General features: G+C 46.0%; 1 protein-coding gene across 1 annotated transcript in view; it reads right to left on the bottom strand.

Annotated features, from left to right (window-relative positions):
• The window catches only part of SRRM4 (serine/arginine repetitive matrix 4), a 204240-nt gene that overhangs the window by 181194 nt on the left and 198 nt on the right, over positions 1–22848 (bottom strand). Inside the window, exon 2 of the mRNA XM_008142765.3 lies at positions 17975–18152. The gene's annotated coding sequence lies outside the window, so the exon portion shown is untranslated. The remainder of the gene's footprint in view (positions 1–17974; positions 18153–22848) is intronic.

The following is a 22848-nucleotide window of genomic DNA, read 5'->3' on the forward strand; positions in this document are numbered from 1 at the left end:
AGAGGAGGCGCGGCCACTGACTGGATGAGTCTGTTCTGGTGTCTGCCCAGACTCCAGCAGCCAGATGGAGACGAGGCGGGAATCCCAAATCACTCTGTTCTAGGGCCTCTGAGTGTGGTACCCAAAAGCTGCCATTTCTGAAAAATGGTGATGGGGCGTGGCTCTGGGAAGAAAGAACAGGAGAGGGCTGCGGGAGGGAAGGAGAGCTGACCGTGGGATATAGGGAAGTGATCCTTTTCTCCCTCAAGCACAAAAAAACAGAGATGAGCAGTCACTGACTTGGTTTTAAGTCTGAGAAGGGGTGACAGTCAGGTTTGTCGCGTGGGAGGAGCCCAGAGTTTAGGCAGAGCACACAGGCTGTGAAGCCTCACTTCCCCTTCCCCCTGGTAAAGCGCCAGCCCTTGCTCTAACATGACACTTTTCACAATTTAACTGGGTCAATTTGCAAAACAGTCCCATGAGATAGAGGTCTCCATCATCCCTATTTTACAGATGAGGTAACTGAGACTCGGTGGCAACTCGGGTTATAAGTGCAAGAGATAGGGCTTGAGCCCCGATATATGCCCTTAGCTACAATTTTACGCTGCCACAAGGGAAAATAAATAATTGTAGCGGCTGCTGCTCACTGAGTACATATCATCCCCATGTGCTCTCATTTCATCTTCCTGATACTGTCTCATCAGCCCATTTCACAGATGCGACCACTCTGGAGACCCTCAGTGATGTGCACATGGTCCCCCAGCAGCCGGGATTCCATCCCAGGTCAGGCTGACTTCCGAGCCCCTGTACATGGCCACCACACTGTGGTTCCCCATCTGGATCATCTTAAAGATCGCCCGGGAGAGTGCTGAGCATTTGGACTTTCAGATTCCTGTCTGAGAGCTGGGCTGCACTTGGTCCTGAGATCGTGTGTGCTTGAAATACAACCACAGTGGTTCTAATTATCAGTCACTTGCCAAAAATGACATGTTAGAATTGCACAAAATAACAAAGGAATGCATTAGTAAACTTCCAAGTGCTAGGAAAATGCTATAAAGTATGATTATAACTGGAACATGCTTCATCATTATTAACGACAAACCTCTGTAAATGTGTGCTGAAGCATCGGTGACTGTGTGCTTAGCCCTAATGGCATCAGAGCTGAGAAACAGGAGACACAGTGACTGACCTAAAGACGCTAGATGGCCAATAACCGAGAAAAAGGGTGTGTGTGTGTGTGTGTGTGTGTGTGTGTGTGTGTGTGTGTGTGTGTGTTTAGGAGTGTGTTGCTGGAAGAATGTGTCAAGAAAGAACAAGGGAATTCATGCTACTGTCAGCCTACAAAGGCAGTGGGCTTTCAGTTCCCCACGTGCAGAGCAGAAGGATGCTAATGCGTGTGAATTCCTGAATCCTCGCCATCAGAGAGTGCAAAAAGGGTAGGAATACTCTAAGCAGCAGGGAGGAGCAGCTACATTAGACTATGCGCTTAGCACCTAGGCACAGAGGTGGGGGATTCTGTCAGAAATACGATGGAACTGGTAAAAGAACATTAATGGTTTACTAGCTTCTAACAGTGTGCAGAAATCACCCACTGTCATCAAGAGAGAAAAGGAAAACACTCCAAGCAGTTTAGTATTAACTCAAATTGAATTATATGTAAGTAATGAGGTTTCCATGTATTAGCGTTAGGATTAGGGTTGTGGTTAGCTAGTGTGCTAACAGGAGAATGAGTTCCCATGAATGGGGGGAAAAACAAGAGTATAGCATGATGCGATGGCAACAGGCATGATTTAAGCTGAAGTCCCAGAAAGATTTTTTTCAACCAGAAGATTCTATTTGAAGAGAGTATTGCTCCTACTGACAGCATTTCCAGGACCCTTGTCCTAATTGGAGCAGATGGCTCTTTCTCAACTCAGCTGTCTACTCTGGATCCCAACTGATATCTAAAAAAAAAAGGAAAGGACAGAAGACTGGTTCTATCCAGAAGGCCCACTTGGAAACAGTCCGGTGCTGTTTTCTCATTTAATCCTAACAATGCTGCAAAGTGGGGTTATTTTAAAATTATTTCCATTTTCCATCTGAGACTCACTCAAAACTCTGTCAGCTGAATTCCCAGACCTGGAGGTGCCTCAGAGTCACCTGGGGACCTCAGCGAAACGTCCACCCGGAAGACTGCAGGTCTGCAGTGGGCTCGGGGCATGTGCTTTTAATAAGTCCTCGTGCAACTGCAGTGCAACTAGCCTGCACCGACTTGCTTTGGAATAACAGATGAAGATGTCACTGCCTGTCTGGAGCAGATCAGAGCAATTCTTGTGCTTCCCACTCCCTTTAAAGAGTAACTGCTTCTTCTTTTCTTTCTGTCCTTGACACCTAGCCCAATACCTGCCAAAAAGCTAGGGCTTAATAAGAATTATTGACTCACTAAATGAATTGAGAAATGGGTGGCAGATGGGTAGATGCATGCATGTGTGCAGGGAGGAAGGGAGGGGGTGAGGTAGAAAGGAGAGGAGAGGGAAGGGGAGGGGCAGAGAGGGAAAAGAGGGAGATATCAAACCAGGGGTTCCTAGAGCTTGGCATTTACCCACAAACTTGCATGGAGTCCTCAGAAGCATTTATTTAATGTCACAGATATAAAACAAGGGGTGCTATCTGAGCCAGTAAGCAATCCAAGATGAGATGTCTATATTTATAAGATGCACTGAAGCTCTTACCAACTAATGATCAGCATAGGCAGGGACTGGGGAGGGGCAGCGGAGCCTGATTCTGCAGAGGATGTGGAAGGACAGTGTTGGCGTCTATGCCACCCTGTGTGACTAGTTCCCGAGGTCTGAGGCATTAACCTACGCCATGGCCTATTTGCAGATAACAGGCCCATCTGGGCTCATTTTACCCAAATGAACAAAATTGCCCCCTCTCTCGTCTTCGCTCACTGTCTTTCTGACCTAACCTCCTTTTCATCTCAATTCCCTGCCTTCCTTTCTGTCTTGTTCATGGGATCTTAGAATCTTCTTATGAAGCTGTACACTCCCCACCTCCACCTTTCTAGAGGTAAAGTTGGGACCACTTACTCATCAAGACCCATCCTGCCACCATCACAACCATGAATTAAGTGGTCTTCATATTACCATGACCACACACACACACACACATACCACATCTTCTTTTTCTATTCACCTATCATGGTTTCACTTATATGTGGAATTTAACAACAAAACAAATAAACAACACAAAAACAGACTCATAGAAACAGATATCAAAGGAGTGGTTACCAGAGGAAGGGGAGTGGGGGGATGACTGAAAAGGGGAGAGGAATATAGTCAATAATATAGGGTTTCCCCAAAAAAATATACACACTTTGAATAATTATTAATTCCAATGGATTCAATCTGAAAAGAAATGTTGGAATTAATAATTATTCAAAGTGTGTACACATTTTGGGGGGGGCACCCTATGATACGTTGGCATGGTGACGGATGATTACTAGAATTAGTGGGGTGATCACATTGTAAAGTATAAAAATGTCAAATCATTATACTGTACACCTGAAACTAATATAAGCAACATAAGATTATATACCAACTACACTTAAATAAAAATCTGAATTGAAAAAAGACATTTGCATATCCATGCTTCATCCCAAAGGGGTAACAACTGGTGGAAATGTTAAGCACAAACTAGTTCTTCAGCAGGCAGCCCTTTGGCTGCCCTAGATTACCGCTACCTAGGTGACCACCCACCACTTACATGTGAGACCTAAGTCTCAGGCGTTCTCCTGAAATGACCTCTCCAGGGAGGAGAGATGTCGCAGGGGTTAAAAGCAGGAGATGGAACCAAGTGAAATCCCCATTCTTTCCCTTTCCCTTCACGTCAGATCCAGATCCCCAACTATACCCCATAATCTGACCAAACACACACATGCATACGACTAAACAGCCTTCATTTAAATTCTGATAATTTTCCCTTTAAAAATACAAGTGCATCTGAGACTGTGATATTTTCCCCACCCGAGCTGGTGCTGCAGCCCAAGGGTGACGGCAGACAGGAAGCCTGGCTCATTACTCCCGCCTAATGTCTCCACCACAGTCTCAGAGAAGAGGCTCATTGGGCAGCCACCGAATGAGACCTCCATTGGGTTCCTTCCCCCTACAGGCGCCTCAGTTTCCCCATCTCTAAAATTAGGAGGATAAACTAGAATTGGGAAGCAGACAGGCACGTATCTCACATACATCTATGTCTATTATACCATTTTTGGAAATTCAAAAGAAATCAGCCTAGACTCTTATCTTTTATGCAGCAACAGAACAAGTTTCCTTCTTGGTTGTCCAGGGATGTTTGGGGGTGGGGTGGGGCTTGTATTTCTCTATCTCCAGGTTCTCTATTTTGCTGAGCTGGTTCAGTTTATGGATCATCCATTTAGCATCCCATGTGGTCTCTTTTCCCCCAATATTATGTCATCTGATACTGGACGATGACCCTATTCTCTCACTCTCCCAACTGCTGCCAACACAAGTCTCAATGTGTAAAACTGACTTTCATTGGCAATTTGGGTCAACAAACTCTAGACTGCAGTGAGGCAAAGCTGGAAACAAGGCATCCTGATTGGAGATCTTTGGCTGCTTTACCATCAGGGAGTTCCCATGTTGTCTTTTCTTCTCCTTGAGGCTCAGCTGTCCATCATGTGGCTCAACCTCTTCTCTCCTACAAGCTCTCCCTGCATCCTGCTTCATCCACAACCTTGAATTCCTACACATTATGCAGAACAATTTAGTTCTCTCTGCATTGCTGTTTTCTTACACCATATGTCCTTTGGGCCCCAACATTAATACATAAAACAGCCTATAAAAATACATTCTAAGACAAAGACAGCTTTCTCTCTAAGAGGGGTTCTGATGACAATTGTGCATATAGCTTTTTTTTTTACCCCAATTCAAATACCTGCCATAAACCTCCAATTCCATGCCTGAAACACATCACTAATCAATCTCACCACTATTTGCCACTAAGAGGGATTCTATTCAACAGAAAACAAACTGTAAGCAGACACTACCAGTCACTACCAGCTGCCACCCTAAGTGTGATCTATTTGTAATCTCTGAGCCCAGATGACCTCAAAGTTTCCTTCCAGTTTTGACATTCTAGGGTCTGGTGAGAGTGTAATACATTGAATAAAGTCAACTGAGGATATCATTAGTCATTTGCATGGAAACATTCCAGGCTATCTGAATAGGTCATAGCCCTGCTTCAAACTCCTCCCCACCCTCAGCTCCAACAGTCTGCCACAGATCTGACAGTAGCTCAGACCAGATCACTCCTTTGGATTAAAATAAGAAAGAGCCTGCTTAAATAAGAATCGCACACCCTCATTCCCTACTCATTTGGTCTCCCCTCATCTTTTTTTTCTTGACTTCCTCCTAGTCAACCTTCTGGGCTTAGCTAAAAGGTCACTTTCTTCAAACAGACATCTCTAAAACCCCCTTCTCCAAAAACAGGCTGGGTCCTCTTCCCCTCACTATGTGCTCTGATGGCACCATGCACTTTCTTCTGTAACTTACCGTTTAAGGGCATAATTACTGCTTGTTGTCTATCTTCCCAGATAGACACCAGCCCTAGCACTAAGACATGCATGCATGTAGCAGATGCTCAGTAAATATTTGCTAAATGATGGATTGATTATTGGTTAATTAATGCCTACTTTCTGCAATGGTTTTGATTCTTAGAGATGCATACTGCATATAACAAACATGTTTAGCAATGTCTGGCACATAATGGGTGTTCCATAAAAAATAATAAGAATATGACTGATATAGGGCTCTGTTCTCTCTGTGTGTCACTTTCTCTGTCTCTCCCTCTCCCTCTTCCTCTACCTCTCCTTCTCTTGGCACTGTAATTATATCCAGTTGATAGATGAAGAAATTGAAGCTCAGAGAAGTGAAGTGGCTAGCCCACTGCTGCAAAGTGGGACATGGACACCTAGGCAGCTTAGCCTCAGAGCCTCTGCCTGTGGGTTATCCAAGAGGCATCAGGGGAGGGGCATCATAGCAGGGACTCCAAAGTGAGTGAGGAAAGGGCAAGTGTGATAGAACAGCTAAGACTTGAGCCTTAGAGTCAGAAAAGCCTGAGCTCCAACCACTCCCCAACCACTTCCTAGCTGGGTGGCATGGACCATGACTAAACCTCTCTGAGCCTCAGTGTCCTCCTCTATAAAATAAGACCTCTGCCTGTAATTGTATTATGATGATGAAACAAGATGCTGTAAGTGGAGCACTGGTACGCTGCCTGATACATTATGCAGTGCTCATAAAATAGAGGCCAAAATTAACCTTTCCTCCTGATTCTCTCTCTCTCTCTCTCTCTCTCTCTCTCTCTCTCTCTCTCTCTCTCTCTCTCTCACACACACACACACACACACACACACATTTACATATACATATATGTCCTTCCTTCCATTCTTAGAGCATCACTTTTAAGTGGGTAAAGAGGCCGAGTAGAGGCTTCTTTTCCCACTACTCAGTGGTATGTGTTTTGGGGAGAACTGGGGGTTTCCCCCAAATGCTTGAAAATAAAGAGAGATTATTGGGTACAATTAATTGTTCAAACTGCCAGGGATTTTAAAGTAGAGGGAGTAAACAGATGCTGCTCTGAGCTCTGTGCTCATTAACTCAGAGAAAGAATTCATTTCCTATGCATGATTAACTCCCCATCGTCGGTGATTTACACAGCAGATGATCAAACGAGAATTCATTATTCCACAGACAGAGATTCTGGGTACTAGACATTCAGCCTCCTTGGGTTGGTTCTATCCCCTCCATTCCTGGGGTGTCTGTGGTTATTGCCTTGACCCTGGAAGATGCTGTTTGCCTTTGGCCCAATTCTTCCAAGGGCTCTGAAAAGAGCCATAATCCAGAGCATCACAGAGTGAGTCACAAGACCTCCCTCTGTTAGGTGACTGGAAGGAAGATAGATACAGGCACCTTTGGTCTCCATTATGTCTTGCCATTGCTTAAAGGAATACCTGTACTTTGGAACATAAAGCCAAGCATGACAGAGCTCAGGTTGAACAGAGAAAGCCCCTAGGATCAAAGCAAAGAGTTAACCTTGTAGAGTTTAAGATCAACATTGTAGAGTTCAAGTATTTACTGAACACCTACTATGACAGTGCAAGTTGAGAATATCATAGCCTCTTCTCGCTATATTGGATGGACAATGTCTTCCTGGAAAGCTAAATGAGTACCTTCAGTGCTGAGCTGGTAGGTAAAAATCCAAGGGGCTCTACACTGCCCTCACCTTTTTCAGAAAAGGTTAATTCTACTGCTACAGTTTTCTTTAACCAACATGGTGCAGAGACCAAAGGATCAGGAATCAAAAGCATTCTAGAGAAAGAGGAGGGTCTATGCCCTTCATGATGTGCAATCAAATAGCCTTAGAACAGTCACCATGAGCCAGGCTTTGTTGGGAGCTGGTGCTGAATCAGACCCACTGATCGCCCATGAAAAGCTCAGGCTGAGAGTGGCCATGGGGTAGGGACATGAAGAATTAGAACACAAAGTTTCCTAATACCCTTCTCTAAACCAGAGCTTATCTGTGATTAATTCTTTACCAGGACTCAGAATCAAGAGAAAAATAAAAACCACCTCTGTATGAATTTTTTATAGAACTAAATTTATTTCATTATTAAAATAGTTCCTTATTTTGAAATAATGTTCTTCCTTCCTGTTTTCTCTTTTTGTGCTTAAATAAGTTTCCTTTATGAAATGATGGTACAGATAAAATTTGTTTGTCTCAAGGTCTTTTGGGCAAAGTCAAAAGTTGCCAAATCTATGTCAGAACTCCACCCCACCCCCGTTTTTAAATGCTATTGGCTAAGGAAATATCTAAATCAGGCACCCACAGCTATAAATAAAGGCAGTACAGATAAAGCTCTGGGAGTCAGCAAGGAGGGCGAGATGTCTTCTCACTTGGGTAAAATCAAGAAAGACTTCAAAGAGTTGACATTTGGGCTGAGACTTTAAAGATGGATGGACTTTATATACTTAGAGTTTTGAGGTAGATTCAAAAGGGCATTCCAAGTGGAGGGCACAGCCAGAAAAAAAGGCACACAGGTGAGAACAGAAATCCAGAATGAGTCATTCGTAGAAATAGCCAAGACCTAGTTAACCTCGTCTACCTGTGAACCACCGCCTCCTAGAGGGCTGTAGAGGCATCTTCCAATTTTCATGCCCATGTGCCAACGTCTCATTCCTTAATACAACTACTTTTCATATATCTGAAAGTCAATTTATTCAAAAGCATTATTGAATTCAACAAATGGTTTCTCAAGGAACATATACTAAAATCTAGACTGTTATTTTGGGAATCCACAATATTTTTTAATGTCAAAAAGGAAATCTCATCCCATTCATTCAACAAGTATATATTGAGAGCCCATATGTGCCTGCCACTGTGCTAGATACAACGTGTTGTGGCAAGCAGGGTTCAGAGCAGAGAGACCACGGAGAAGGATGTTGTAACCTGAGCAAGGATGAGGAAGAGACATGGACTGGGAAAATAGCAAAGCAAAAGATGAAAAATGGCCAGATTGGGACATATTTTGAAAGTAGAATAAACCAGACTTGCTGGTGGATTTGATGATGAGGGGGTCAGGTAAAGAGAGAAATAAAAAATTACACCTAGGGGAGAACCAAGATGGCGGCATAAGGTAAACACCTGAACTTGCTGCCTCACACAACCACATCAAAACTACAACTAAAAGACAAAATGGACATCATCCAGAACCACAGGAAGGCTGGCTGGGTGGAAGTTATATAACTAGAAGGAAAGAGAAAAGTGCACTGAGACTGGGAGGAGGTACAGAGGTGCGCGCGGAAATGGGCTCACAACTGGATATACTGTAGTCTTTTTCAATCTGGAGGGAGATACAAGCTCCCGACTGCTCTGAACTACAGTTCTGGGCGAGACTCTGGGGACCCAGACTCATATGGGGAGAAACTGGACTGTCTGGCATTGGGCTGGAATGCAAGGGTGGCTTTCTCTCAGAGGTGCTTGCAGCCATCATTGTTCCTGCACGGTGCCACGGGACACAGAAACCCAGAGGATTCTTTGGGACAGGGCTGATAGGCAGCCATTGCTGTTTGCTCCACCCTGGTGATTCCCTGAGACCCCACCCAATTTACAACCCCACCCAAGCTGTGTGCAGAGGCTTTTGCATATGAATGGCCTGGCCTTTTATAATCTAAAACCTAACAAACTGCATCTGGGTCAGAGAGCCCCAGAGCTTCCAAAAGAAGGCCCAAGGCTCCACAGCAGCTTGCATTGCTTCACAGCTGGGCCTCATCTGGGCACCTCCAAACTCCAAACAAAGAGGAGGAATCTGCAGATCTCTCTGTAGCTCCTGCTGGGTGGCCTCAGGCAGTGGCTAACTTTGCACCTCCTTGGAGATCCAAGAGCCAGTGTACCCAGTGGTCAGAGTGAGACCATCCAGACTACAACTCTTCACATCCATAAGAGACACACTCAGGGGGCAGACTCAGTGAGCGCCAAAGCCCCACTGAAGCAAGTCCTGCCCCATAAGGGTGTCTCCAGCACAGAAGTTCTCCCATTGTAGACACAACTTGTCCTCACAGCCAATTAGCCTAGAGGTCAATTCCTCCCAGTGATACCAACAACAATCAATGCTTAACTACAACAAGACTGTGCACACAGCCCACAAAGAGGTGCACCAAGAGTGTCCACCTCAGGTAATTAGGGAGGCTAGGCCACTGGGCCCTATAGGACACCTAGAACACAAAGCGACTCTATCAACACAGGGAAGCAGCCAAAATGTGGAGACAAAGAAACAGGTTACAAATGAAAGGAATGGAGGAAAGCAAACTACTGGATATAGAGTTCAAAACCACGGTTATAAGGTTACTCAAGAATCTTCTAGAAACCTCTGAGAAATTTAGTGAGATCCTCAAGAATATGAAAAATAACCAATCAGAAATTAAGCATACACTGACTGAAATAAAGAATAATATACAGAGATCCAACAGCAGACTAGAGGATCCCAAGAATCAAGTCAAAGATTTGAAATACAAAGAAGCAAAAAACACTCAACTGGAAAAGCAAAAAGAAAAAAGGATCCAAAAATATGAAGATAGTGTAAGGAACCTCTGGGACAACTTCAAGCGTACTAACATCCGAATTATGGGGGTGCCAGAAGAAGAGAGAGAGCAAGATATTGAAAACCTATTTAAAGAAATAATGACAGAAAGCTTCCCCTACCTGGTGAAAGAAATAGACTTACAAGTCCAGGAAGCACAGAGAACCCCAAACAAAAGGAATCCAAAGAGGACCACACCAAGACACATCATAATTAAAATGCCAAGGGCAAAAGACAAAGAGAGAATATTAAAAGCAGCAAGAGAAAAACAGTTAGTTACCTACAAGGGAGTACCCATATGATTGTGAGCTGATTTCTCAACAGAAACTATGCAGGCCAAAAGGGAGTGGCAAGAAATATTCAAAGTGATGAATAGCAAGAACCTACAACCAAGCTTACTCTACCCAGCAAAGCTATCATTTAGAATTGAAGGTCAGATAAAGAACTTCACAGATAAAAAAAAAGCTAAAGGAGTCCATCACCACCAAACCAGTACTATATGAAATGCTGAAGGGTATTCTTTAAGAAGAGGAAGAAGAAAAAGGTAAAGATAAAAATTATGAACAACGAAGTGACAACAAATACATATCTACCAACAAGTGAATCTAAAAATCAAGTGAATAAAAAATCTGACCAACAGAATAAACTGGTGAATATAATAGAATCAGGGGCATAGAAAGGGAGTGGACTGACAATTCTCGGGGGGAAAGGGGTCTAGGGGGTGCAGGAAGAGACTGGACAAAAATCGTACACCTATGGACGAGGACAGTGGGGGAGTCTATGGGCAGGGGGGGTGGGAACTGGGTGGAGGGGAGCTATGGGAGGATATGGGGGGGGGAAGAGGAACAATGATAATAATCTGAACAATAAAGATTTATTTTTAAAAATAATAATCCTATCTAATAATAGAGTAACATGTAAATTACCATCATTCCGCTACACCCACGATTGGGCGGTGGGAGGCTGAGGGGCGGGACTCGGGGTGGCCTATCCGGCCATTGAGAGGCACAGATCCGCTGCCACTGAGGGGGGCTACCCTGCTGTTGAGAGGCGCAGGGGGCGGGAGTCCTGCCCCTGTGCCTCTCAACGGCCAGATCCGCGGCAGCTGAGGGGGCCTGCCGCCGACACCCAGCTGCGCCTCTCAACGGCAGGGTAGCCAGGTGTCCACGGCAGACCCCCTCAGCGGTCGTTGAGAGGCGCAGGGGGCGGGAGTCCCGCCCCTTGCGCCTCTCAACAGCAGGGTAGCCCCCCTCTGTGGCTGCGGACCATCAAAAGTCGGGGAGCTGGGTGCCTGTCTGCTCCGGCACCAGCGGACAGGCACCCAGCTCCACCGCGAAAAGCGAAAGCGTGTAGGGGACCCTACACGTGCATGATTCAATCATGCACTGGGCCTCTAGTAATAAAAGAAAAAAGAAAAAAATTACACCTAGGATTTTAGCCTGCACAACTGGATGGATGTATCCACTGTATGAGAAAATCAGAAAAGGTTGGAAACCATTGGACTACAGCGTGAGGCTTATGAAAGTAGGTGAGAGGGTCATTGGAAAAAATTCTGGAGGCCAGATCAAGAGTGTGGGGGGGGGATCTTAAACACCAGAACAAGACATTCATAAATGAAGGCACTGTCTTTAACCACCCCCCAAAAGTCAGCAGTTTGGGATCCCTGAGAATGCCTGGGGGAGCTGCTCTTCAATCAACTACTCTTTGTAAGTACCGACTGTATACAAGGCACTACACTTGGCACCATGGGGGACACAAAGGAAGATAAGATGTAATCTCAGCCCTGAAGGCATCATCATCGCATGGGTAGAATCTCAAGACTCACTGATGAGAAGAGCCAGCATCCTGACTTTGAACAACAACATAACACAGGCTCTGGTAGGAAGCGGAGGATTTCGCTTTGTCAACATCCCTGTGAGGAATTAGTGAGAAATATCCTGGATCTTCCTGGCATCTTTGCGTCAAAAGGTTTGTCCTCATGCTACATACAAATAGGCTTGACACTCTCACTTTGTTCAGTTTCCATTCCGCATCCTTCACCCTGACAGGTGAATGGACCCAACCCCAACGCCCTTTACGAGCCCATTGCATCCATCCCCCAGATGCTGTGAGTACTGGCTGCTAGGCTCCCATCTGCCCTGGGAGAGAATTGCTCTCAAACAGGAGCCACCTCACCCAGAAAGCCCACCTTGGGCACATCCCTTCCCCGCAAGGCGTCCCATATACAATAGTGACTGACCAGGAGTTAAAAAAAGGCTCACCCCACACCTTAATGTGGCATCAATTCTGCAGCACAGTTCACACTCCAGGGATGAGACTGTAGCTAGTCTCCCACTGAGATCATATCCTTGCTCCTTCTTTGTCCTTGTCCATCTCCTTGCTCCTGAAAGCTCAATACATCACATGCCGGAGAGCCAGAGTCTCACATTCAGTTTGTAGATATCAACTTTGTACTTCACTCTTGACCACAATACTGTCATTAACAACCACTAACATTTTAGAGCCCCTATTATATACCAGACAATATGGGACATGCTTTAAGTGCCTCGTCATATATGATCTCAAAGGCTTAGTGACATTACCCCCATTTAACAGATGAGGAAACTGCAGCTTGGGAGGGTATGTGTGGCATCACCCCTAACAAGTTCTTCTGGCCTCTCAGAAAGAACCCAGATCTGCTAGGGGGCTACACTCTCCTCATTCTGCAAAACCATCTTTTCCTCCATTTTATTTTATTTTTATTTTTTATGTTATATTTGAAACAAGATTACACTCTTAAATTTTAAAATGACTATATCAGAACTGCATTATTATTTCATAAACTAGAGGCCCAGTGCATGAATTCGTACACGGGTGGGGTCCCTCAGCCTGGCCAGTGATTGGGGCCAATCGGGGTGGGGTGGGGACATTGGCTAGGGGGAGGGACTGCGGGAGGTTGGCCAGTTGCAGGAGGTTGGCTGTGGGAGCACACTGACCACCACAGGGCAGCTCCTGCATTGAGCGTCTTCCCCCTGGTGGTCAGTGTGCATCATAGCAACTGGTCGACTGGTTGTTCGCTTGTTCAGTCGCTTAGGCTTTTATATATATAGATTCTTCTTTTACTTAACATGCAGACATGTCCAGCTTGCCCCAGGTGTGTGTGGGGGGTGGGTGGGGGGATGGGTGTGGTGGTTTTATTTTTGGTGTTCAAGGGTAAGGAAGAAAAATTATGGTTCTTTTGTTTAGCATACATGTTTTCCACTTTAATTAACTAGATCTTTAAAAATGAAAATGAAAACCTTCTCTGACAGCCATATTTATCTCGTCGAAGGAGAAATAATTTCTCAGTGAAATGTTGCTGGTCTATTAGTAAATGCCCTCCTGTGTGGCTCCTCCCACTCCTCCCACTGGTTTCCCCCCCCCCCCAAGCCTTCTGCCCCTTCCTGTTCCACAGGATCCTTTTCCAAGTGCAAGGACCTCGGTGGAGACAGCAGTTCAAACCCCACAGAGGAGTAGCCTTCTGCTCAATCCACCTCCCCAGTGACTCATCAGGGATCAGACAGATCCGAAGCATCCACTACAACTTTAATAAAAATGGTGTCAACTTTAATATAGGTCCCATTTTCTAGCCCGTTTTGGGCCATTTTAAATGTAGCTCTGCATTCCTCTTCCTTCCTCCTGCTACGTTCTCGCTTCTCATACCCACCCCCTCAGAAGACCAGTGGTCAATTACATGAGTTTCCCTGTGCAAGATCTCCTAGGGCAGTGAATTCAATTTATTTCCATCTGTTTCAGCTTTCTCTTGGAAGGCCTTTTTTAAGTGGCAAGAGCACTTTAGTTCTCCCAAGGATTGCTCACTCAACATGTTCCTAATGTTTTTAATAAGCGTATGTGTTGACGTGAGGGAGGGTGTCCCACCAGGTCTTCTTCTAAATGCTCAAAATACTCAATGAGATCTGAGTCTGCTGCAGAATTCCAAGAATCAAGCCTCGGCACCAGTAGAGTCAAAGGGTAAATATCTTGACACTCCGAACCCCCGTCCCCCGAATGAAGGGGGAAAAGAGAGTGAAACGACTTATACTGGCCATCTATGAGAAAAGGGGGGTGTGGTGGGCATAGCTACAGGCAGGGAGGAGGGGAGGAACAAACCTACATGCTTTGCATAAGCTGTTCCTTGTGCCTAGAATGTTTTCTCTCTTTCTCCAACTAATGAACTATTATTCATGCTTCAAAACCCAGTTTAAATGCCATCAACTCTACAATGTACACGAGCTTCCCCAGGCCCCCACGACAGTCACTGCTTTCTGTGGAAGTACAGAGTACAGTCTACTCTCAGGCTATATCACAGTAGGTAATTAAGAGCTAATTCCTTTGTGATATGACCCAGGATAAATACTCACTCCATCACCCACCGGCTGTGTGACTTTGTGCGAGTCATTCACCTTCTCTGAGCCGCAGGTGCCTCATCTGTAAAATGCTAATGCACAAAAACACTTAGCACTATGCCTGGACCGCAATAAAAGCTCAATAAAATGGTAGCTAAGTCTTCATTACTATCATCATTACCACACCCTCCTCTGAAGTCCCATAAGTACCATTTTCCTATTGTCCGTTCCATTAATACACAATTTACCCTCCATGGCCTTGTTTTGTTCATTAATGTTGCGTGTATGTAGATCTCTTTTCCTTAACTACACTGCAAGGTCCCTGTGGAAGGAAATGCATCTTACCCTTTTGTATCCCACGCAGCTATGAGAACAGTGCCAAACACGTGATACATGCTCAAATATTTGCAGAATAAATTCTTAAAGCTTTGGCTACAAGTATAGTGCTTACTTTGCTTGGCAACAGAACAAACAACATTTTGTATTTACATTCTTGCTTCCAGGGCTAATTGATGTGGGCCTTATACTCATAAAAACCCCTCTAACCTGTCTCCTAATAATGGCAGAAGCCATCAATTAAACAAACCATTAGATGCATCAACAACCTATTAATCCGCTCTTCGTGGAGGGACGTTGGTTGATTTTCAGCTCTCTGGCTGCACAGTGGAGCTGGATTTAAAGGAAATATTAGGTTTGGTTTCTAGCTTTCCATCAGCCCTGCTTACTCTACAAAATGGGACTGGATGATTATGTGGCTAACATAAATATGGAGATAGAGAAAGATATGCAGAGAGGTTCTAACCCAGTTCCCAGCATAATGCAAAACTGTAATGTATGTGGCTCTAAAAATCCAGGGTGTGGGGGGAGTAGAGTTGGTGGTAGAAGGAGGTCTGCCCAAGCTCTGGCTCTGCCACTGAAGTCCTTTGATCTCTAGTTTTCTCATAAGCAAATGGGGATGACAATACCTTCTGTGCAGGGTTATGACAAGGATTACATGAGGTTATTATACATATAATCCTTGTATTGGTATAGATGATACAACTGAGAACACAGGACAGAGTGCCTGCCCTGGTGAAATTAACAGTCTAGGACAAGACACAGACCATCAGTTAGTTTAAGAGGGCAGTAAGGGCTATGACAGAAGGCAGCACCGAGGGCCAAGGGGCACAGAGGAGACAGGCGGGGTCCATGCAGGCTTTCCCAGAAGAGGTGCATGCAGGCCAGCACCCTCACACCCAGCTTCACACCCCCCCTTCCATCGCCCCTGTGGTGACGAGGGGCCGTGACTATGCCCACTTTGCTGGACACATGCCTGCAGGTTCCGAAAGACGGGTGGTGCCGGAGGAGACTGCAGGGCTGGAGGAGCCGCTTTCATTTGCAAGCACTGCTCTAACGAAGCGCCACACTGGGCACCTAAACGACACAAAGCTGCTCTCTCGCGGTTCTGGAGCCCAGATGTCCAGACCCAAGTGTCAGCAGGGCGGCTCCTTCTGAGGCTGAGACGGCGTCTGCTGCGGCCTCCCCTGGCTCCTGGTGGTGTGCCATCTCTGGTGTCCCTTGGCTGGCAGATACAGCACTCTGACCTCTGCCTTCCTGTTCTCGTGGACTGTGTCCCCTTTTTATAGCAGAACCAGTCATGTAGGAGTAGGGGCTCACCTTAACGAATTACACCTACAATGACCTTATTTCCAAATAAGGTCACATTCTGAGGTACTGGCAGCTAGGGCTTCACCACAGGAATTTCAGGGGGTTGTGGGGCAGGGGGGTGGTGGTGGAAATTCAACCCATCCCAGGGGCAGAGGGACCGTTTGCATCCTGCTCCTATCTGGGTCAATGGCTCCCCCCAACTCCAGGCAGTGCCAGTTGGTTCCAGAAACAGCAGCTAGCTCTAGCTTCAAAGTGTTGTTTTCCTCACATTCCTATAAACAGCCTCTTTAAGTCCCACCAGTGTCACTCGTATCAACTGGTCAGGGCCATCCCCTCAGAGCCCGTCTCAGCCCCATGGGGACCTTCCTCCAACCATCTACTAGTAGATTCTAAAGTCCCAACCCCTTCCCTTTGTCCTCCAGCCCTGTAGGTACTACAGTCTTTCTGCCTGAGAGGGGCAGCCTCTGACATAGCCCCTGATATGTATGCCCTTGTGTGATCCCCTCCCCTTGAGTGCAAGAGGGACTTACGGACTCACTTCTACTGGGAAACAGCAGAGATGATGGTATGTCCCTTTAGAGATTAAACGATGACTGTGGCCTCCATCGTGGGTGTTGTCTTGCTTGCTCGCTCTGATCAGAAGGAGTCAGCCCTATGGAGAGGCCAAGGTGGCCAGGACCTGAGGAGGCCTCCAGCCAACAGACAGTGATAAACTGACGGCTTCAGTCCAACAGCCCACAAGGAATTGAATCTAGCCAACAACCGCTTGAGTGAGCTCAGAAGCAGATCCTCCCCCAGGAGAGCCTTCCGATGAGACCCCAGCCTCAGCTGCCACCTGATTGTTGCCTTGTAAGAGACCCTGAGGCAGAAGACCCAGCTAAGCCATGCCCAGGTTCCTGAGATAATGAATAGGTGTTTTAAGCTACAAAGTGGTGGGGTAACTTGTTACGCAGCGATGAATAACCAACCCACTGTGGTTACTATCTCTATGACCTCAGTGTTCCCTTTTCACCTTATCGGTCTTCCAATAAGAGCTTAACCAGATCCCTATCAAATTCTCTTGGTTAAATTAACTGAAATGATTTCTATTTTCCTGATTAGACACTGACTGACACAAGATGACATCTCAGCTGTGGCCTTAAGGACAAGTGGAAGCTAACCAGACAAAGAGGATGGAAAAAGTGTTTCCGGGAGAGGAAAAAGCATATGCAAAGGCCCAGGCACCATTCATTCATTCTTTATGAAATACCTATCACATGCCAGGCCTGGTTCTATGAATGAAATGACAAATGAGAGAGTAAGGTCCTATCTCCCATGAAGACTGTCCTGGCATGATCAGAATAAGGCAGCAGTGAGACAAAGCCAAGCCCTCATAAATGGCCCACACACTAGGCCTCCTCACAAGGCACACACACGTCCTGTTAAGACAGGAGCACTTGCCGTGCATTCTTAATCCAGGCACCAGACCAGTAACCCCCTCCCAGCTTCAGCATCTCATCTGTAAAGCAGCAACGACAGTCTCTCCCCTCGCGGGAACGGCAGCATTGATCACATGAGGGTTGAGGCTTAAAGCAGCTTTGTACAGGAGACAGAGCAGTCCTACTTAACAACTGAAACTCTCAGCTCTGAATGATCCGATTCCTTTATCTGCCCAGCGGCCAGCGGCCCTCTGCTGGCCTGGAGCTGGCTGCAGCCTGGGGGAACAGGATTAAACACAGAGCCTGTTGCTTCTGGCCCCAGCCAGCGGGTTGCTGGTCATTGATAAAAACAAGCTGTAATACAAAGAGCAACCTCCCCGCGGACACCGGCTCCATAAATCATCAGCTACCAAGGGCTATTGAATTACCTTTGGAAGATGGATGACACCAAGCTGGAAGGCTGCTTGATAAGGTTTCCCTTTGAATAATTCCGTGTAGAAAGCTGGGTTTGAGAAATGGGGTCTTCCCACCAGCTCAGCCCCTTCCTTGCCGTCTCTGCCGGGTGCTTTCAAGATAAACACGTTTCCTTATGGGCTGCCACCGTGTCTGTGATGAAGGAAGAAAACTTACTGCCAGGCCCCAGGGAAGTATCTACATCTGTCCAAGGCACAAAAGAAGGCTTTGTTTTATTATTGATATTCATTGTTTATAGTACTAACTTATTAATAATAGCTATCATTTATTAGGCATATTCTATGTGGCAGGCAATGTGCAAAGCATGGAGTGCATTAAACCCTTAAACAGCCATGAGACAGATCCTATTACTCTGTCCATTTGGTTGATGAGAAAACTAAGGCTCTGAGAGGTGCTATGACTTTCTCAAGCTGACACAGCTAGTATGTGTTGGAGCCGAAACTCAGTTCATGCTTCTAACAAGAGTCAGCAAACTTTTTTTTTTTCCTGTAAAGTGGCAGATAGTAAATATTTTAGGCTTTGGAGGCCATATGTTCTCTATTGCATCACTCACCTCTGTCCTTGTAGTGCAAAAGCAGCCATAGACAACACATAAGCAAATGAGTGTGGCTGTGTTCTAATAAAACTTTATTTACACAAACAGGCAGAGGGCCAGATTTGGTCAGTGGACCATATTATGACACCTCTTTTCTTAGCATGTAAATGACACTGACTCTATGTTTGGGCATCAGTTTCTTCCACTTATCTGTTTCCACATAGAAAATGTGAGGGGAGCTCAGACCAGGGTGGGAGCTTCCTGTAGAGCTAAAGTGAGAAAGATTGAGCTGGAAAAATCAGAGGGATCCACTGGTGATGTCTGTCAAGGGCTTGATATGGGAGAGTGGAAGGCCCTGTGCCCATGGCTCTGATCGCAACTCCTCCTTTGTATGTGCTGCTGAATTCTATTTGATAATATTTTTAAAGGACTTTTGCATCTATAATTGTTTTTAATGTCCTCATCTGCGTTGCTTTTTTTCCCCTTTTCTTTCATCTGCTTTTCCTGTCTAAGTTATATTGGCCTGATGATACAAGTTGGAAACAATTCTCTTTTTTAAAAAATTCTCATCCAAGGATATGTTTATTGATTTTGGAGAGGGAGAAAAGGAGAGGGGGAGAAGGCGAGGGGGAGGGGAGGAGGGGGAGGGGGAGGGGGCGGGGAGGAGAGAGGAGGGGAGGGGAGGGAAGGGGAGAGGGAAGGGGAAGGGAGGGGGAGAGGGAGAGGGGATGGAGAGAGGAGGAAGAGAAAGAGGGGAGGGGGAGGGGAGAAGGAGAGGGAGAAGGAGAAGGAGAGGGAGAGGGAGAAACATTAATGTGAGAGAGAAACATCAATCAGTTACCTCCCACATGTACCCAACTGGGGATTGAACCCACAACCCAGGTATGTGCCTTGATGGGGATTCAAACCTGTGACCTACCAATTCTCTTCTTTACTTTCTGGAAGGGTTTGTGTAATCTCAGCATTATTTTATCATTAAATATTTGATAAAATGTGTCTGTAGTTGTAGGTGAGGGGAGGCAAGGAGAGGTTTTAAATTATGAATTCAATTTCTTAAATAGATACAAGGCTATTTAGGTTTTTCTATTTCTTCCTCTGCTAATTTTGGTATGTTATATTCTTCAGGGAAGTTATACACTTCATCTAAGTCATCAGATTTAACCAGTTAACTTAATGGTAAAGAAGTGAAAGCTTAGATATGACAACTGACATGCCCAGGCCACATAGTAATGACAGACAAGTACAGGGCCTCCGGTCTTCAGAGGCTCAGCCGACTGCTCTCAATCTGCCACATCCAGACTCACCCCCTCCTGAAAGCCCAAGGAAATGGTCTAAGGATCTCTCTGAAAATGACAAACACAAGCACTTTAAATGCCCACATGCCACTCCTTGGCATGATCTGGTGATTCAGAGAGAAAGAGCTGTCCAGAGTGAAAATCACCTTCGTCAGCACCTATCTGGAGCCTCAGAGTTCAGCAATTTTACCTGCCGAAGCCTGGGGCCTTTTGAGAAAACTGGTGGCTAGCAAGAAAGAGAAAGCTACTCCGTTTAGGCTGCCCTGGAAGCACCCCAGGCTGCCTTTCCCCTTGCTGCACCCAGTCCCTGCAAGGAGCCAGGCTGTCCATGCACATCACTCCCCCACCCCCGACTCTGGGCCTGGCCATTACTCGACGAAGTCCCTAAGGGGACTGCTCGGCCTGGCCTGACCTACTTAGCTGTGACACGCCTGACGAGAGTTGGAATGGAGCTAATGGGGACGGACAAGAAGGCAGGCTTGGGCCCAGGGGAGATGAGCTTACAAGACTTGGCTCACACTCTCCTGGGGGAAGGTCTCCCTAGAGGAGAAGCAGGTTAAGTCTGACCACAAGGGCGTCCTGCTTCAGAATGTTCAGCGATACCCTGTGCTCACATGAGATAGTCCGGACTCCACAGTGAGGCCTCCAGGGCTCTGCTTGTGTGTCTCTATCCCCGCCCCCACCCTCACTCCTGTGCTCCCCACTCCCCTCGCCCTCCCCCACCCCCGTTGTCTTCTCTGAGTGAGACTGATCTACTTTTAGTTCCAAAATGGCAACACGCTCTCCCTTGCCGCAGGCCTTTGCACAGGCTGTTCCCTTTGCCTAAACTACTTCCTGCCCCGATTTTCACCTGGCTCATCCCACTTCATTTTCAGGTCACAGCCTGAAGACCACTCACCCCAGCGGCATTTCTCAGCACCACAGTCTGTGCCCCTTTCTTGTGCTTCCACAGCCCATCGCACTCACCCTATGGCTGCACTTACACGTTGCTTTGGAAACATTCGCTACCTACTTATAGTATTCCTGACTTACCTCTTCCCCGAACTCCATGGTCCTAGGATCAATTTCCTACTCAACAGCTTTGTTTGGATACCTATAAACATGTCAGACTAGTAAGTCTGATACTGAACTCCCCATCCTTCCCATCTCAGCAAATGGCAATTCCATCCATTCAATTGTTCAGGCAAAAAAACCTCGGCGTCACCCTTAATTCCTCTCTTTTCATCACACCCCACATTTTACCCATCAGCAACTGACCTTTCAGAATATTTCCAGAGTTCAGTCGCTACCCAATGCCTCAATGCCACAACCCTGATCCAAGCCCCCATCACCCCTCACCCAGGTTATTTGCAATGAGCTCCCCGCAACTGGCTTCTCTTGCTTCCCTGAGCTCTATTTCTATCACAGCAGCCCGAGGCCCCCTTTTCAGGCAGAAGACAGAGCACGTCACTTCTCTGTTCACAGCCCCCCATCCCACTCCTAATACAAACCGGTTCCCTTGCTATGGCCTACGCATCCTGACAGTGTCTGACCCCAGCTCCCTCTGTCCTACAAACCTATTAGAATGGCAAACATCCAAAATCCTGACACCACCAAATGCTGGAGAGGATGTGGAGCAACAGGAACTCTCACTGGCTGCTGGTAGGAATGCAAAATTCACTCCATCCTGGCAGGCAGTTTGGCAGCTTCTCACAAAACTAAACATAGTCTTACCATGCAGTCCAGCAACCATGCTCCTTCTATCTACCCAAATGAGTTGACACTTATGGCCACACAAACACCTGCACATGTTTTTACCAGCTTTGTCCATCGCCCAATCTGGAAGCAACCAACAGGTCCTTCAGTAGGTGAATGGATAAATAAACAGTGGTACATCCAGACAATGGAATATTATTCCATGCTTAGAAGAAGTGAGCTAGCAAGCCATGAAAAGAAATGGAAGGAGCTTACGAAGTGAAAGATACCAATTTGTAATGACTATATTCCAACTATATGGAATTCAGGAAAGGCAGAACTACAGAGACAGTAAGAAGATCACAGTTGCCAGGGATTTGGGAGGAGGAAGGATAAATAGAGCACAGAGGATTTTTAGGGCAGGGAAACTATTCTCTGTGACACTGTAATGGTGGATACATGCCATACGTTTATCCAAGCCAAGGAATGGACAACCAAGAGTGAACCCTAATGCATCCTATGGACTTTGGTGATAATGGTGTGTCAGTGCAGATCTACTGGTTATAACAAATGCCCCACTCTGCTGCTAGAGGGGGAGGCTGTGTGTGTGTGAAGACAGGAGTATATGGGAACTCTTGGAACTTTCTGCTCAATTTTTCTGTGGCCCTAAAACTGCTCTATAAAATAAAATCTATTTAAAAGGAAAAGAAATGTCCTCTTTCTTCTCTGCTTCGTCCTTCTTACCTCAACACAGCAGGGAAAGTAAAGGGAGCAGGAGAGTGTGGAGTACAGGGTTGTAAGAGACAGGCCAGATCCACCTCCCAAGTCCAGTCAATGCTGAGAAACAAAAGGGGAAATTTGAAAAAAATGTAAGATTGGAGTTGAAAAATGGCCCGGCAACCAGAAGACTGAAAAGTTATAGAACCAAACAGACTTAACCGGTAGCAGAAAGGTAGGAAGTGGGTGGGAAGTGGAACAGAGATTAATCTCACAGTACTTACTGGGGAAAAAATGAAACAATTTCATATTTATTCCTTAAAGAAAGGACACTTCTCAATTAAGCAGGCTCCAGTGGCGATTTCTGAGATATTTTACAAATCAAATAAATTCTCCCTTATTTCTGCATCTAGTGTTTATCCTTCTGTACACACACGTATGCATGCACCACTCACACACAGCGGAGAAAGGCCCTGTGTCTGGCAATATCCCAACACATGTTCTGGTCTTGTTGGTAGAACACGGGCATTTTAACAAGAATATCCTCTGGCTCTGCTGAGAAGCAGAGTCTCAGTAACAATCACATTTACAAAAGCTCACACTTCTA

This window comes from Eptesicus fuscus, chromosome 23 (assembly GCF_027574615.1).
Source record: "Eptesicus fuscus isolate TK198812 chromosome 23, DD_ASM_mEF_20220401, whole genome shotgun sequence".
Lineage (NCBI taxonomy): Eukaryota > Metazoa > Chordata > Mammalia > Chiroptera > Vespertilionidae > Eptesicus > Eptesicus fuscus.